We start from the raw sequence: 15,871 nt of genomic DNA, 5'->3' as shown, positions 1-15,871 counted from the left end.
TGGGTTAAAATGGTAAAACTCTTCCTCGTTTTACAGTGGACCCCCTGGAACTTGCTAAAGGATCCCTGGGGTCCCCAAACCACACTTTGAGAACCACTGCTCTATATGATACAAATATTTTGGTGATTTAAATCATATTATTATACAACTGTAGAATTGAAGAAACTTAAAGAATAAATTATTTTTGCACAACATGTCACACTTAAGAACTAAAAGGCTGCCCTAAGAGTGCTCTACAGTATGCGTAGATTTCTTCTTAACATAAGAACAAATCACAGCTAAGAAAACATTGGTGTATGCCAAATCTTCTTAAAAAACTTCTTAAAAGGGTCTAAGAAGAAATTTCTTCGTAAGAACGTTCGTAAGTAGGTTGGTGAATCGGGCCCATTGACTCCACTTTTATTGAGGGGCCCTAGCCTAGTTCCAGACTCTGAATCGCTAGCCACGCCCCTTTAATTTTTTTGAATAATGAAGTGAAACGAAATGTTAATTCAGGCTGAGTGTCAGGCTAGAGGGGCCCAACATGTGCCTTGAAAACCACACCACACATCACCATTAGCCAATGGTGGAAATAGTACTCACATGCTTTACTTCAGTCAAAGTGTCAATACTGCAATGTAGAAATACTCTGTTACAAGTAGAAGTCCGGAATTCAAAGTGTATCTAAGATTTACAAAAGTATCTTAAAATACCAAAAGTAGAAAGTACTCATTATGCAGAAGGTCCCGTTTCAAAGGTTTTCAATGTATAAAAGAATATTTTTAAAATAGCAGATCTACAAGCTCACAATGCGTCGCGATGCAATGCATTGTGAGCTTGTAGATCTGCTATTTTCAAATGGCTGAAATTTGATCTACAAGCTCACAATCTACAGCTCGCGACACATTGTGAGCTGGTAGATCTGCTATTTTCAAATGGCTGAAATGTATAGGGCTGAAGTGGTTAATGTATGTTTTGTAACAAGCATCTAAATCTACAAAGTAACATGTTTTAAAATATTTGTAGTGGAGTTAAAGTACAATATTTGCCTCTGAGATGTCATGAAGTAGAAGTAAAAATATGGGAAATTGGAATTACTCAAGTTAAGTACAAATATCTCACAATAGTACTTAGTGTAAATGTACGTAGTTACTTTACACCAGTGCCATTAGCTTGCAATGTTCATGTGCTGCATGATGAATGCATTGGGCTCATGTAGTTAGTTGTCTCTGTTTGCTATAATGCCATCAGAGTGAAACAGTAGGAAATGGGATTTATCCAACCAGGTAATACCCATTTCCATTTCCTCTGCTGTCCAATGTTTTAATGTCTTAGCTTGGTGCTTCTCAACCTGTGGACCAGGGACCACTGGAGGGCTGTGAGGATATTGCAAGTGGGCTTCCAAATAATTGGCAAAACACTAAGATTTGAATGATAATACCAGAAAGACGCCCTACGGCCCTAAGGGCGCACATGGGCGCCTGCGCGCATCCACCTGGGTGACGACAGACTGCTGGGCGAGCGTTGGCGCTTTGGCATGGGATCAACTTTGACCACAAAAATGCACAGGCTTGGTTGGTTGTCTAGGTTGGACAAAATATGGCCAAAAGGTGGCCATATTTTGACATTAATTGGCAACATCATTGTGATGTCAGAACAGGTCAGCTATATCCTTCTGCTGAGCTGGGATGAGGTGCCACGCACTGACGCACGCACAGGATCTGGAGGTTTATATTGCGACCGTAGGTCACAGTTAACTTCTATGAAAACCGTTACATCTTGTCAGAGGGTAAATTCAGAGGGTAACGCCTCAATGTCTATAACTGACCTATGACATCACATTGTTGTGACATCACGTTGTGAAATCACATTTCGTCCTTGTCCAGTTGGTTCTAAGGACTCCAACTTTTGCACACGGATAGCTCAGATTTTTGCAGATGTTCTTAGCAGCTTCCCCTTCCGTTACTGCACTTGCACAATACAACATTTGGGTTGTCCTGGGTGACCTGTTGTTGTCGTATTGTTTTGTGTGCAATAAGGCTGAGAGTGCTCCTGGCACAAGCATTTCATTGTTTGTCTGTACTTGTATGGATACGCATTTGACTAATAAACCGAACCTGAACCGAACCTGAACCAGTTGTATCAAACACATTTCTTTTTGTAGAACCGACGATCCAACCAATATGCCCATATCTCCATGTACCTGGATCTCCATATACAATATGGTTAACTGGTCCGATATACTGTATATTAATAATGAATTCCGTCCTGCCCTTAGGCGAAAGTAAATGTAACCTATGGTCGCGATAACAAAAAACCATGTCAAAATATATCATGGTAAAACCTTGGAATTTTTTTTTTTTTTTTTCATTGTGATACTGTGCACGAAATTAAAGTATACTAGTTCAAAATGATCTAAGCCAGAACACAATCGATTGGTAGAATAGAACATACTCTGAACATGCACGTGACCCACCCATCTTACCACTTAACGCGGCAGCCGGGTCAGATGGGTGGGTCGCGAATTTTTATGTGTGCCCGGAACGAGAAAAGGTTGAGAACCACCGTCTCTTAGGTCACTGCAGCTGCAGTTTCTGTCCATTGCTGAAAGAAGTTATACTCTTTAAGGCATGCCGTCTATCTCTTTTGTGAGGCTTTCAGTTAGGCTGTTACTACACTAAGCTGTTGTAAACCATCTGTCTCCTTTGACCTCTTACTTTAACAAGCTGTTTTCTCCTGCTGGCCCAGTCTGGTTTTCCATTTTCATTGGCCATTCTAGATACATACTGGACTGTGTTGAGCATGAAACAAGACAGAGAGGTATTAGAGAGGAATAATGGTGTGGCCTCCTTTTCTGAGGTTTAACTAAGTTACTATTATGTGCAGCAGGGACGTGCTGGCCATTGGGAAAAGCGGGACAACTCCCCAACGGCCGTTCCTGGCCTGTCCAGGCCGACCATTAAAAATAAATGGCCGGCCCACAAAGTAAATCTTTGAGTAGCAGCAGCGCTATAGAGAGGGATCTCTCTCTATAGCGCTGAGTAGCAGCGGCCCACAGAGCCATCACATTGGCCGCACTGGCTTGTCTATCATCTGAATACCGGCCCACTACTCTCTAGCTTCCTTGACTACTCCTAGATGGTCTACATACAATATCATTAGACTCCCTTTATACCAGAAAAACGATGAGACCTAAAATCACAGTAACCGTTCATCGGTTAAGGGCCTCACAGCACGCCCGGAAGGCGAAATAAATCTGGTGCGCGGCCAATGGCCGCACACAATGAGGGCCTCTCCAACTCCTTTTCCCGGGCTGAATCAGGCCACATCTTAGATGTCCCTGGCACAAAATCTTTTCAAATGGAGGTCGGCAGCAAAATACTTATTCATTTGGGGGTTCTTGACATGAAAAAGTTTGAAAACCACTGCTTTGAACAATGGAAATAGCATTCTTTATATAAAAAAGAAAAGAAAAAGTACTTCACAAGAACAATGTTGATGTAACTCAGAGATGCACTCAAAACAGTTGTTCATGCATAGATTATCGACCAAGCTTTCACACAAGTTTCACTTTCACCTCACGGGACAATATGTATGAAAGTTTGTGCCACAAACAACACTAAGCTGATGTGTATACACACATTATTCTATGTTTTCCCCATACGTTTTTTTTTTGTTAGATGTATGGATACATTTCACACCTCAACCAGCTGCTGAGTGCATCTGAGTGAGTTTATAAGAATTGTGATTATAGCCTTCAGATAACAAACGCGTTTCGGCATGCAGGCCTTCGTCAGTGTTATATTAAAATACTGAGCAGTCCCCGACTCCCCGGGTCCAAATCCTCCATGGTGTCTCCAGTGGTGTGAAGTAAATGTAAAAGTACTGTACTTGAGTACAATTTTGAGGATTTTCTTTTACTTTATTGGAGTATTTCCAATTTTCAGTTCTTTTACGTCTACATCTCAGAGGCAAATATTGTACTTTTACTCCGCTGCCTACAATTACTGGACAACTTTAGTTACTAGTTACTTTGTGGATTTTAAATATTATTACAAAACATACATTAACCACTTCAGCCCTATATATAGACTTCGGCTATTTGAAAATCACTGATCTACAAGCTCACAACGGGTCGCAGCAAGACACATTGTGACCTTGTAGCTTGTAGATTTTCAATGATTGTAGGCTATACATTTTGAAAACATGATTTGGAAGATTTCTGCATAATGAGTACTTTTACCTTTAGTACTTTAAGCTCCTTTTGATGCCAATACTTTTACTCAAGTAAATTCTAAATACCAGACTTGTACAATTTAGCACTTTTTCCACCACAGGGTGTCTCCGGCTTAGCCGATCAATACAAGCACAATTGGGCGGTTGGGATCTTTGTTGCTGCCCAGCAACTGCCACAGCACTGGGGCGCCTGTCAGCAAAGGGCTGGAGGGTGTTGATCGGCGAGTCGGATGCATGGAAGTGCTCCTCCCGGTGGGGGCTCCCTACTGGCTGATGAACCAGAAGGGGGCGGCAGTGTCAACACCACACAGAAATGTGTCTGATAGACTCTGATTCCAATAATCTTTGCTATACAGCCCCAAGTCTGTGGAACGTCCTCCCCGAACTCCTGAGACTGTCCTCTGACTGAAAACCTCATCTTTTTAACAAAGCGTTTTCTTAATTATTCCTGGGCCCTGTGTTGCCTAGTTTTAATTTGACCCGTTTTATCAATTTGGGTCCCTTGTAATTGATTGATTGTCTACTTTTAACCCTGTAGCACTTATACGCAGGAAAAGTGCGTTATAAATAAAACACATTATTATTATTATTAACATTTCAACAGCCACTTTAACGTTCATGTGCAACTAAAACGGGCTATTCTGCTCAAGGACAGATGAGAATTTGCAAATGTATTGCCAACTAACCAAAGGGGGGGGGGGGGTCAATATCCACCTGTCCTGGCTATTGGCGGCGACCTCACTGACAGCTGTTTAGTCCAGTGGAGACAGCTCTGCAGTCTGCTCGTAATTAGTCTGCTCTTTTTTCCCCTCTACACCAAACCTCTGCCGAAAATAGCCGATCTACAAGCTCACAACGCCTCGCAGTGCCAGGTGTTGTGAGCTTGTAGATCTGCTATTTTTGGCTAAAGTTCCCAGAGTATGGACACTAGGGTTCAAGTGATTAATACAATAAAGGAAAAAACTAAAATGTTCCTATCGCACAAAGATTTGGAGGCCCCACTGTAGTAACTCTGAGGACCCCCTGTTGAAGACCTAAGCTTGGTCCGGGGCTCAGGACTCTCAGCCCAGAGTGTTGAGGGCATGATGTGGCCAGGTCATAATGCATGACAAAAATCTGTTTTTGGGTGGTCCCTGCTGTTCTGCATGGAACACTGCACTACTGCCTACATTTAACCACATGAATCCTGGCGTCCCTATTCTGGTGGAAAACACTGCATGGGTGAAAATATAGCACGTCTACAAACACAACAAGCTTGTAGATCATCTTTTTTCGGCAAAGACATTTTTTTTTTTAAGATTTGTTTTTGGGCTTTTTGCCTTTATTGGATAGGACAGTAGACTGGCAGGAAATGGGGGAGAGACAGGGAGTGACACGCGGCAAAGGTCAACCGGATCGGGAATCGAACCGGCGACGCCGACAGGCATTGATGCCGAAACGGCAATGCTTATATGGTATGCGCCTGGTCCACTAGGCCACCAGGCGCCCAAAGACATTTTCTTTATAGGGTAAAGAGGAGGGGACCAAGGACCTGCTCAAATTATAATATAGCTTATATTATACTGTATATAGGTGGTGAATTTAATTTATTTTGAAATGTAATTTTAAATTCCCTTTCTCTGAGTGACACTGCCTCTTCCGTCTTCAAATGTTTCTCTTATTGCTGCTGCTGCATCTTTATTAAAAAAAGACTCTTATATTTAAAGTGAGTGCGTAGTGTACTTTTCTTCATACGTATTATTGGATTCCGCACCCAAGACACCCTGAAACTCTTGAGACTGTCCTGCAACGAGTCGAGCGAACCTTTTCTTGAAGCCAGTATTTTAACACAGAACACAGTGAACACCTGTATGGAAGCATCTGCATTAGTTATGTTCCTCCACTCATTTATTCAGGCTCTTCCTTTAATTTGTCACCCATCTGTAGATACATGCAGTTGCAGTATAGACAAGCCCTGTTCTAGACAGCTTGGCTTTCTGCCATGCCATCAAAACCAGCAGCATTACCTTTCTTGACACATTCAATAGAGAACACCTGGCACCTATTATTATTAATATTATTATACCCCATTCAAAGGGATTTACCTCTTTTCCACTTGCACATTGTCATTTAAATACACAATCCGGGGACATTTTCTCAAGCCTTAAAAGGGAGAACCACCTATTTTCAACATTGAACTAATACCTTTGAGTTGTTATGTGGAAATAAGAAAAAAGTCCTCCCTTTCTGTGTTGCCTAGAACTGGAGGATTCATTTTTGGTTTTGGAGAACATATAGAGTTTGCTACTGGATGGATAGGAAGCTCTTTACGTTTATTGCTGGTCAACGTTTCAATCTTAATAGATCTTCATCAGGACATAAAGATTTTGGGGTTTGGCTTAAAGTGCACCGTGATGACATCATCACAGTGTACTTACAAATCAATCCTCCTCTGAGGCAACGCATGTCCAGTTTACTAGGTGTACGTAGTGGGTTTAAGTGGTTAATTGTCTGTGAGACAAAACGTAGAGCTGTGACATGCCTCTCAAAGAGTTGAAAGAACACTCTAATGTGGAGATTAACTAAATGCTTGAATGTTCTGCTTCTGCTAAAATGATTTCACATCTCACATAATGTGTTACGATGCAAAATGTGTTAATTTAAGTCTTAAGGGTTAAAAATTGAATTATGGACCCTACAGTGCATTTTTACAGTTTTATTAACACTCAAGATTTTGCAGTTTATGTGTGCATGTCTGTGTGCACCTACATCTGTGAGATTCTCTTGATTTTAAGGGATGATTAAAATGGTTGACACTAATCCACCAACTTAAATGGATGTGAGAGCATAACATATCTCTTTCTCTCTCTCTGTCTCGAACGCACACACACTCACGTACACACGTTACTCACGCACACACGCTCTTACAGGGTGCCTAGATTAGAGGAAAGGCCACGGCAGGGTAACCAAAATTAGGTTCATCCTCTGGGGAGACTGAAGGTGCAAAGCATGGAACCTAGGTTTCTCTCTGTAGAACACGGAAGTGGAATACTGCTGGAGGTGGTGGTGTGAATTAGGTGTAAACAGGGCTAAAAGTATAAAGAGAAAGAGAACCCTCGGCCGGGGGTGGGCGACAAGGGGACCCCGCACCAATATGCCGACGGGCCGGTGTTTCCGACCACCTAAACCTAACCTTAACCCTAACCTCAGAAAACTAATGCTGGTGAATGCTAACCTGGTGAAATTCTAACCTGCTGACGCTGGTGAATGCTAACCCGGGTGAAATGCTAACCTGCCGACGCTGGTCAATGCTAACCTGGTGAATATTAACCCGGTCGGACCAACGGCCCGTCGGAATTATGGGTGGACCCCGGGCGACAGACAGACTCGAGCCCGCCACCAATGTGAGCTCCGGTATGACTATCGCCTCAGGAGTACCATGTCCGGGCGATAATATGGTAGCACTCTAGCATTGTGTCACTTGCTACGGTCTAATCGGTCTATACACCTGAGTTATTCACATGTAGGCTACCTGTGATATACAGTTTTGAAGGCCTGCTGGGACTTTGATGTTATTACTCTGTTCAATGAAAGGTGCAAAATACAAACTTCAAGGCATTCTGTCACCGCCCCACCAGAGTCTGTGACTGCCCCACCAGAGTCTGTGACTGCCCCACCAGAGCATGGGACCTTGGGAATGAGAGCAAACAATCATCACAAAGTTCACACGACCAGATTTAGCAGAAAAGGCCTTTTTTCGCAAAGCCATGCACTTTTTGACAGCTAAATAAATAATAAACACCATATTTGAAGGACACACCCTTTTTTCCCGCATAATGACATCTTTAAGGGGCTCATGTTTGGTATGGTGTCAAAAGTTTTGCATCACAACAAAAACATATTTCTAATGCAGTAGTCATCTTATATTTACAATGGGCTTATTGCCGCATCCCACTTCCAAGCCCGTCCACGCCCCCTTTACATCCACTCCAACTCATAGGTAGTCGCATAGGTAGTCGTATAGGTAGTCGTCAGGACGGTAAGGAATACCGCCCATAACCCTATGCCGTCCGCTCATTCGCTAAGCACGAGAGAGAGGAGGCAACAGGGGAGGGGGGGCGGGCAAGCGAGAGAGAGACAGAGAGAGTGAAATTTGACACCACTGTGCTTGCATGTGCGCTGCTGCTGCTGCCTCCACTCACAGTGAGTGCAGAGAAATAGCAGAGGCATAAGTCACTTCTCTCCAGTGCGTCCGGCGGAAAGTTTTTTAGTAAAGAAGCGGGCGTGGACTCTAGATGTGAGCGGCCGAAGGCCGCGAACCTCTAGTTACTGTACATTAGAGAGTAGTCATATGACATTAGTAAGCAGAGACCACTACATGTTAAAGTTGTACTATGTAACTTTCTTTATAAAACAAATCTTAAAATTCTCCTAACTATTAAATCACAAAAGTTTTAGAAGATCCGCGCCGTGAATTTCAGCCTGTAAAGCCTTCTCTATATGTAAACTGAGATCCTTGCCGTGGACCGGATCTCGCGCGAAAATTGCGTCATCATACTACCGGCCAATCACAGCGAGGGTTATACAACTGCCGGCCAATCACAGCGCATCTTGAAGTGGGGTCGCTATGGCAGCCATATTTGTTGTCGCCCGTTTGTACCATCCCTTCTCTAGGTAATTTCGCCTACCAGGCAGGGTGAAGGAGTCCGTATCTCTGGAATTACTGAACGCACAGGAACAAGGGACCCCTTAAAAGATAGATCTCAGCGAGGTGGAGGCAGACGCGGGGGTCTGAAGGTACGAAAAACGGACGAGAGACGCGGACGCGACCGCGGTTTGCTATAGGGCTAATGACCACTAGTTGGGCAACTTACACAGTATGGCTTTAAGGCTAATATCATGAATAAGTGAGTGTTTGTTTTCCTCGATTATCTCTCACTCAGGATATGTTCTTTTCTTTTCTGTCAGCATATGAGGACAGCACTTCATCCCTGCAGACACGAGCGACATTCAGACAGACGGTGATTGAATACATCATGCTGGGATGTTGATTTACCCTGCATGTTGTTGATTTACGAATAGTATTACACTGGCAACTTTTTTAAAGGACAAACTGTTTTGGTATGCAAAAATATCTTCAGACATACAGCAGTATGGCCATGAACTCAAGAGCTATGCTTCTCTGAAATATTTAATAGTGAAAATAGCAGCAAGCTGCAAACTACAAGCTAACAATGGGTCGCTATGCGATGCATTGTGAGCTTGTCAATATTATAATCAATATTTCTTAAACTTCTATTTCTTTGGAAAGAATGTTCTTCTTTGACAAAATCAACAACACTTTTCAGGAGGCTCATGTGGGCTAAGAGGTTGCACATGCAGACACGGTCCAGGTCCAGCTACACAACTGTAGCCTGCAGACTCCATCTCCTGCCTCCGTTACCTCCACCCAGAGTCCCAGTAATGGCGAGTGCCAATGTGCGGCCGGCCCTCGGCCGCGGCGGCCAGCCGCTAGTATATTCGGCCGGCCGCTAGTAAATTCGGCCGGCCGCTAGTAAATTCGGCCGGCCGCCGCGGCCGAGGGCCGGCCGCACTTTGGCACTCGCCCTCCCTCCAGAGTCGTTTAATCAGAGAGTCCTGCCATTGCGGGGTCAGAAACAGCGCTGGTCACATCTGTAAACTTCCGGTTTGCGGTTTGTCACTATACGCCAATAGATGTGTGCGTAGAATACCTGGCCCCATGAAGTGAACGGGAGTGACGCGACTCTCCGTAGGTCAAGGGTCTTCAACAGGGGGTCCGGGACCCCTAGGGGGTCCTCAGAGTTACTACAGGGGGGCCTCCAAATCTTTGTGAGATAGAAACTTTTTTTCTCCTTTATTGTATTAACCACTTGAACCCTAGGCCTGGTGTCCATATTCTGAGAACTTTACCAAAAATAGCAGATCTACAAGCTCACAACGTCTCAACGCCGTTTTGAGCTTGTAGATCGGCTATTTTTGGCAAAGAGGTTTGGTGTAGGCCGGGGAAAAAAGAGCACACTAATTACAGAGTGAAAGGTCAAGTTTATTAAGTATTGACGGTTCAAGTGGTTAAATATCTGAAAACACACATTGACATGAATCCAAAATACACTGATGATTGTGCTGTCAAACGATGAAACTATAATGGAATCTATGAAAAGGTTGTGCTTCATCTCTCTCTCAACTAAGGGGTCCTTGGACTGAAAACGTCGAAGACCCCTGCCGTAGGCAGAAGGCTCTGCCTCCACCCACACGTTGTGCCAGGAATTATTAGGATATTTGGCTTGGTTCAAACACATACTGTACTGTATACAGCTGCCTTGTTTGTAGGTTAGTACACAAACAACGTTGTTGCTGTGGAGCTTTTGGTATTCTTCACACGCATTGTTTGTGAAGCCTTCAGATGCCTTCAGTGCCTTTCAGCTTTTCCATCAATTCCACAAAGTATAACTATGAACACATTTTGCTGTACGTTATTTTCAATTCTTGCCCACATTATCCTCCCAGGTGTGCGCTGTATACGGGAGTGGGATGAACAAAACATCTCCCCTATCCTGATAAATCAATGAATGCTCCATTGTTGTCTTTTGAATAGCATTGCCGTTTACAAAACACACAAACACATGTGCAACACCGGTAAACAGGAACCAGTATGCCTAGGGCTGTCACGATATGACATTTTACATGACGATTAATTGTCACTCAAATAATTGCGATTAACAATTTAATTCGTTGATAATTACATTTCTGTTCGGCTTTTAGGCTTTGAAGTTGCACATGGCAGATATGACACATAACCTAAATATACAAAGAAATTACTAACATATTTGACAACTTTCTACTTAAAAAATAACATTGATAGTGGAAATAGCCGATCGACAAGCTCACAACTCGTCGCATCGCGAAGCGTTGTGACAAAATATTTGCGATTATGTCAAATAATTGCGATTAGACGATTATGTAATAATTGTGACAGCCCTAAGTATGCCTATTGGCACCTGAGAGCAGAAATGAAGTGCAGTAGCCTATTTCAGACTAGACAGACAGTTGTGTCTGACAGGTAGCCAGTCTATTTCCACATAAGTAGGCTATACACAAGCACACATCTACACACACCTGTAATAGGCCTGAACATTACCAGTCACGCCTGTTTTGAATTGAATTCATATCGTTTGTAATAAGTGTCTGTCTGTATAGCTTAAGCATGCAGTTATGAATTAACTTGCACAGAACATGCTGCAAAGGTTGGTTCTTGGATGTCCTGTTCAATCATATTCATATTCGTTATGTCCAATTTAGAATAACGCACATTCACCTTTCTGCCCTCACCAAGTTATAATAGCCAGGGGCCCAAATATCCATCCCATTTACTCCTGACTTAGGCCTATGTTTAATTTATGCTCCATTGTACGACATTGTGCGCCAAAAGTAACATATCCATAAGTTCACAATGTCTCGCGGAGCCTCTTCCTCTATTTTCGTCAAGCGACACCATCGTACAATAAAGTAGAAAGCATTGTTTAGACTTTAGTCTTTCAAGTCACGGAGGAAACACGTTGACATTGTTGATATGTGGCTCAGCCCCAGCTGTTGTGATATGATGCCGCCACGCTGTGACAGAGACAGAGAGAGCCAAGGAATGGTTTGCTAGTCAGCTCAGCCAGGGTGATTTAGAGAGGAGAGGAGGGGAGACAAGTGGTGGTGCTATTGATGCGAGTCATTCTGCAGAGAGAAAGTGAGAGACAGAGAGAGAGAGAGAGAAAGAGAGATAGTGGGACTGAAAGTGAAAGAGAAATGAAGAGAAAAAGAGAGCGACGGCGGGGCTGATGCTACATCAAATAACGGAGTACAAAGGCAGCATGATTGATGACAATGGCAGCTCTCCGTCTTCCCCCGGAAAGTCAACGGGAGCTGTGACTCTTTGAAAATCGATGAGAGACAATGACAGGGCCGGTGAAGATTGCAGTGAATACATCATTATAGCTTAGAGAGGATCGGAGCGAGACATGGAGATTGAGACGGCACGGATAGAGCTTCTTTAGAGATCAAAGTGCTGTCATCAGCTTGTCGTCTGAGGGTTTTTGAAATGAACATCAGGTTCATTTTGAATCCACCGAATGTCAAATTACTTTGGGTGATTTCAGAGACTGAGAGTCTGCTGCTTTCATCCATGTTGATTGGATGGACTGTATGGAGCCCAGATGCATAATGTTTCCACTGAAATGACAAAACCTAATTGGTAAACAGGTGAAAGCAAAAGAAAAGAAAAAGATGGGGTGTCAATCTCACATGCACACACTCAAGTAAACTTCTATGGGCAGGCGGGCGGGCATGCACACACACCCACCCACCCACCCACGCACGCACGCACGCACACACGCAGCCATTGAAGATATGTACCATCTATGATCCATGTCAAAAGAGATGTTCCAAGTACTCACTAAAATTGCATTAAATTAATTAATCCTTGCGGAGGCAAATTAGATGACAGTAGAGGGCTTTAAGATGAAGGTTTCATGTGGAGACAGGGACAGATGCCAGCTCAAGCATCATTTTGCTTTCAGTTCAATATCTGTCTCAGTATGTCACAGCCAGTCAATCATTTTTCATATTAAATGATATACACTCTTGTGCACAAATGTTCATTAGATTTGTTTTCCTCAATTCTTTTTCACAATATAGATTGAGTTATAAATCCCATAACTTTTTAGCTTGAGATCCAACTAAATTGTGAGGGAGCGTTTCGCTGTTTCTATGTGTCATCTTTTCGACACCCAAACCTAACCCTTACCCTAACCTCCGTGGGGTGAGTTGCTACCCCTCCCGACGCTCCTTTGTCGAAATCTTTGTTCGAAAGCGCGAGATTTCCCCAATTGGGATCCCGACTTTGTCAGATTATATTTTTCAACAATCAAGTATGTAGTGTAAATGTGGGGTCTGTCCATACTTTTTCTTGTAGTTAAAAGTCTGACTTATTTACCGGGCCTTCATCATTGTTAGTGCTGCTTATTCAATGAGACACCTTGCCAGCATGGCTTGGTTCAATTTTGAATAATATAGCCTAATTGAACATACAGAATGGGAATGTGGTATTGTTTATTCATGTTTGGTGTTTTATAATCCCGGATGGGTCTTTTGACAAGACACGGAAATACTAATTAATGTATTTATTTATTCATTCATTCATACCAAATTTTGTTACAAATATTTTACATAAAACCTTTATTGTTGAGAAACACAATATGTGTAACTTCAGATTACAGCAACATTATTGCATGTCAGGAGGAGCTACATAGCCTCGGAAACCCAAGCTTTTATTTTGGCGATCGTAGGAGCTACATGACCTCTGGTTTTGGAGACACCCATTTCCAATACTGAGTCCATGTCAAAAGATTTGTATTAGCCTCGACACCTGAACATGCCTGTTGTGCCATGTGTGTTGCATTTCATCATGTCTGATACATGTTTGAGTTGGAAAAGAGACTCACGCTGAGGAAGGTCGGTGGCTGAAACGTCCGTGAGTGATCTGCTGCTGGGGATACAAAATAAGAGATCCTAAAAGGACCTAGTGAGTGCTGGTGTTCTTTACAAAGTTAACCAATCTGTACAAAGTTTCATGTTTCAGTTACCACTTAACCAATTAACCAATCTTTATGGTAGATCATGTTAATACAATATAACTAGCCAAGGGTCCCTTCACTTTTCGGGGTTTGATCCGGTCGGGAGCGGAAACCACTTTATGTCATACTACACTTTGGTCGGAACTATCAAACCGGAAACTGTTTTAACCCAAAATATTCTCCTGCACTCAAGGACATACTTTTAGGGCCTACCTAATAAACCCCTTGATGCGGACTGCAGAGCAGTTTTGCTTTTGGAAAATGTGTTTGCTAAATGCATCTTTTAGTACAACTCGTAGCAGCTGGCAAGACTACACTAGGCTACTCGAGCATTTTAATAGGGATTGAGGAAACAAATGGGGGGAAACAAAACAAAGCAATGCCGCTTATTCTGCTTGTGGTTTCCGCCTAGAACGGATCAACGGCCCGTTCGAACACCAGGCTTTCCCCCGAGAAAGCCTGGTGACGCGAGGTTACAATATAACTAGCGCATTTGCAATGGCTGGTGGTGGTCTCCTATACTCTTCCATTGATTTAAACCCTGGTGTCGGCTAGGACACCTATAGCTATCGGTTAGTTATGTGATGTCCATGAAGTTGTTTGAACCACACAGTGCAGGATTGGGTGCTAGATGTGCCATTATCTTTATTATAGTTTGGACATCGCTGCAATTGCCTCAGGAGAGGATCATAAAGGTTATTAAGGGCACACACAGAGAGGTTTTTATTATAGCTCTTAGCTGCATCAGAGATTAAGCTGTTCGATTCATCAGTGGCGGACAAAGTAGCCAAGCCCAGTATGTGAGTGCAAGTAGAGATACTCCTGGTCAAATATTACTCAACTGAAGTGAAAGTTGTTCTGTCAAATTTGTACTTGAGTAAAGTAGAGTACTTAAGTACTTAAAACAATACTTTATGGTGGCGCTGTCGTCTCACAGGTAGAAGGTCCTGGGTTCGATTCCCTCTGGGGATGTATGCTGGTGTGTTCTCTCCTTCGCATCATCAGTGCCCAATGCCCATACCCTAGGTGTGGTTGGCAAAAGGGCCTTTCTGTGTGGAGTTTGCATGTTCTCCCCGTGTCTCCAAGGGTAGGTACCCTCACAAATAACAAAAGCTATTAGATCATCTATTTTCACTACTAACGGTTCGGGTCGCTATAGGCACACATCGTCACACCCAGATCTCACCAGTTTATGCCCATACTATATGGGCATTTTGGTTGGATCTGCGGTTCTGGTTCTGGATCAGCGATCTACTCGACACCGGGCATCGCACTCCCTCGAGTCTTTGCCGCTGCGCCTGCCGAGTTTTAAGAAATCTTTACGTAAAGTACAGATACTAGTTTTTTTCAGTCTGCACCTAATCTCTTTGCCGAAGACAAGGACCCAACTTTGAGAACAAATGGGCTACAGACACCACAGTGGATGCAGGCAGCGGTCTAAAGGAAGCATCCTGAGGTTTCAAGTACAACATTCTGCTTGATTCTTTGTTTACCACCACATTTCATCAGTCCACATTATGCTCTCTCAATCTAGAAAGATACTACGGATTCACTGGAATCCTGGAGTGACCCATTTCACACAGGGAAAATACTTTTGTAGAGTTGTGATGGCTAGCTGTTCAACACTGTCAGAAGAATGAAGTCCCCTGGGCCTGGGTTTAGAAGTGTTACGGTAATTAAATGAATGATGACAAACATCTAAGCTAGAAGGTATGACTGGTATGATGAATCGTTCGCTAATTATAATCTATTCTAAATGAATTGCTTTTGAGCTTTTAGCTTTATGCTTTTTAATCAGGATCTAATCAATTGCATTTTATATAACCACAACCTAAGAGACCGCATTTAAGAATTTAAGTAATTGTATCAGAGCTAATGACATTATCAACTGTGCTGATGGGAGAGTTTGATCACAACTCAAAAACTGGTCCAGCAACTTCATCTTGAAGGCAGGGATCAATATGGCCTCAACTGTGCCTACGCCCTCTGGGAGAGAATGACATTTAACCACTTAAACCCCAGCATCCGTATTCGCA

This window comes from Nannobrachium achirus, assembly GCF_963921795.1.
Source record: "Nannobrachium achirus genome assembly, chromosome: 5".
Lineage (NCBI taxonomy): Eukaryota > Metazoa > Chordata > Actinopteri > Myctophiformes > Myctophidae > Nannobrachium > Nannobrachium achirus.
Note: the sequence above shows the minus strand (reverse complement) of the source record.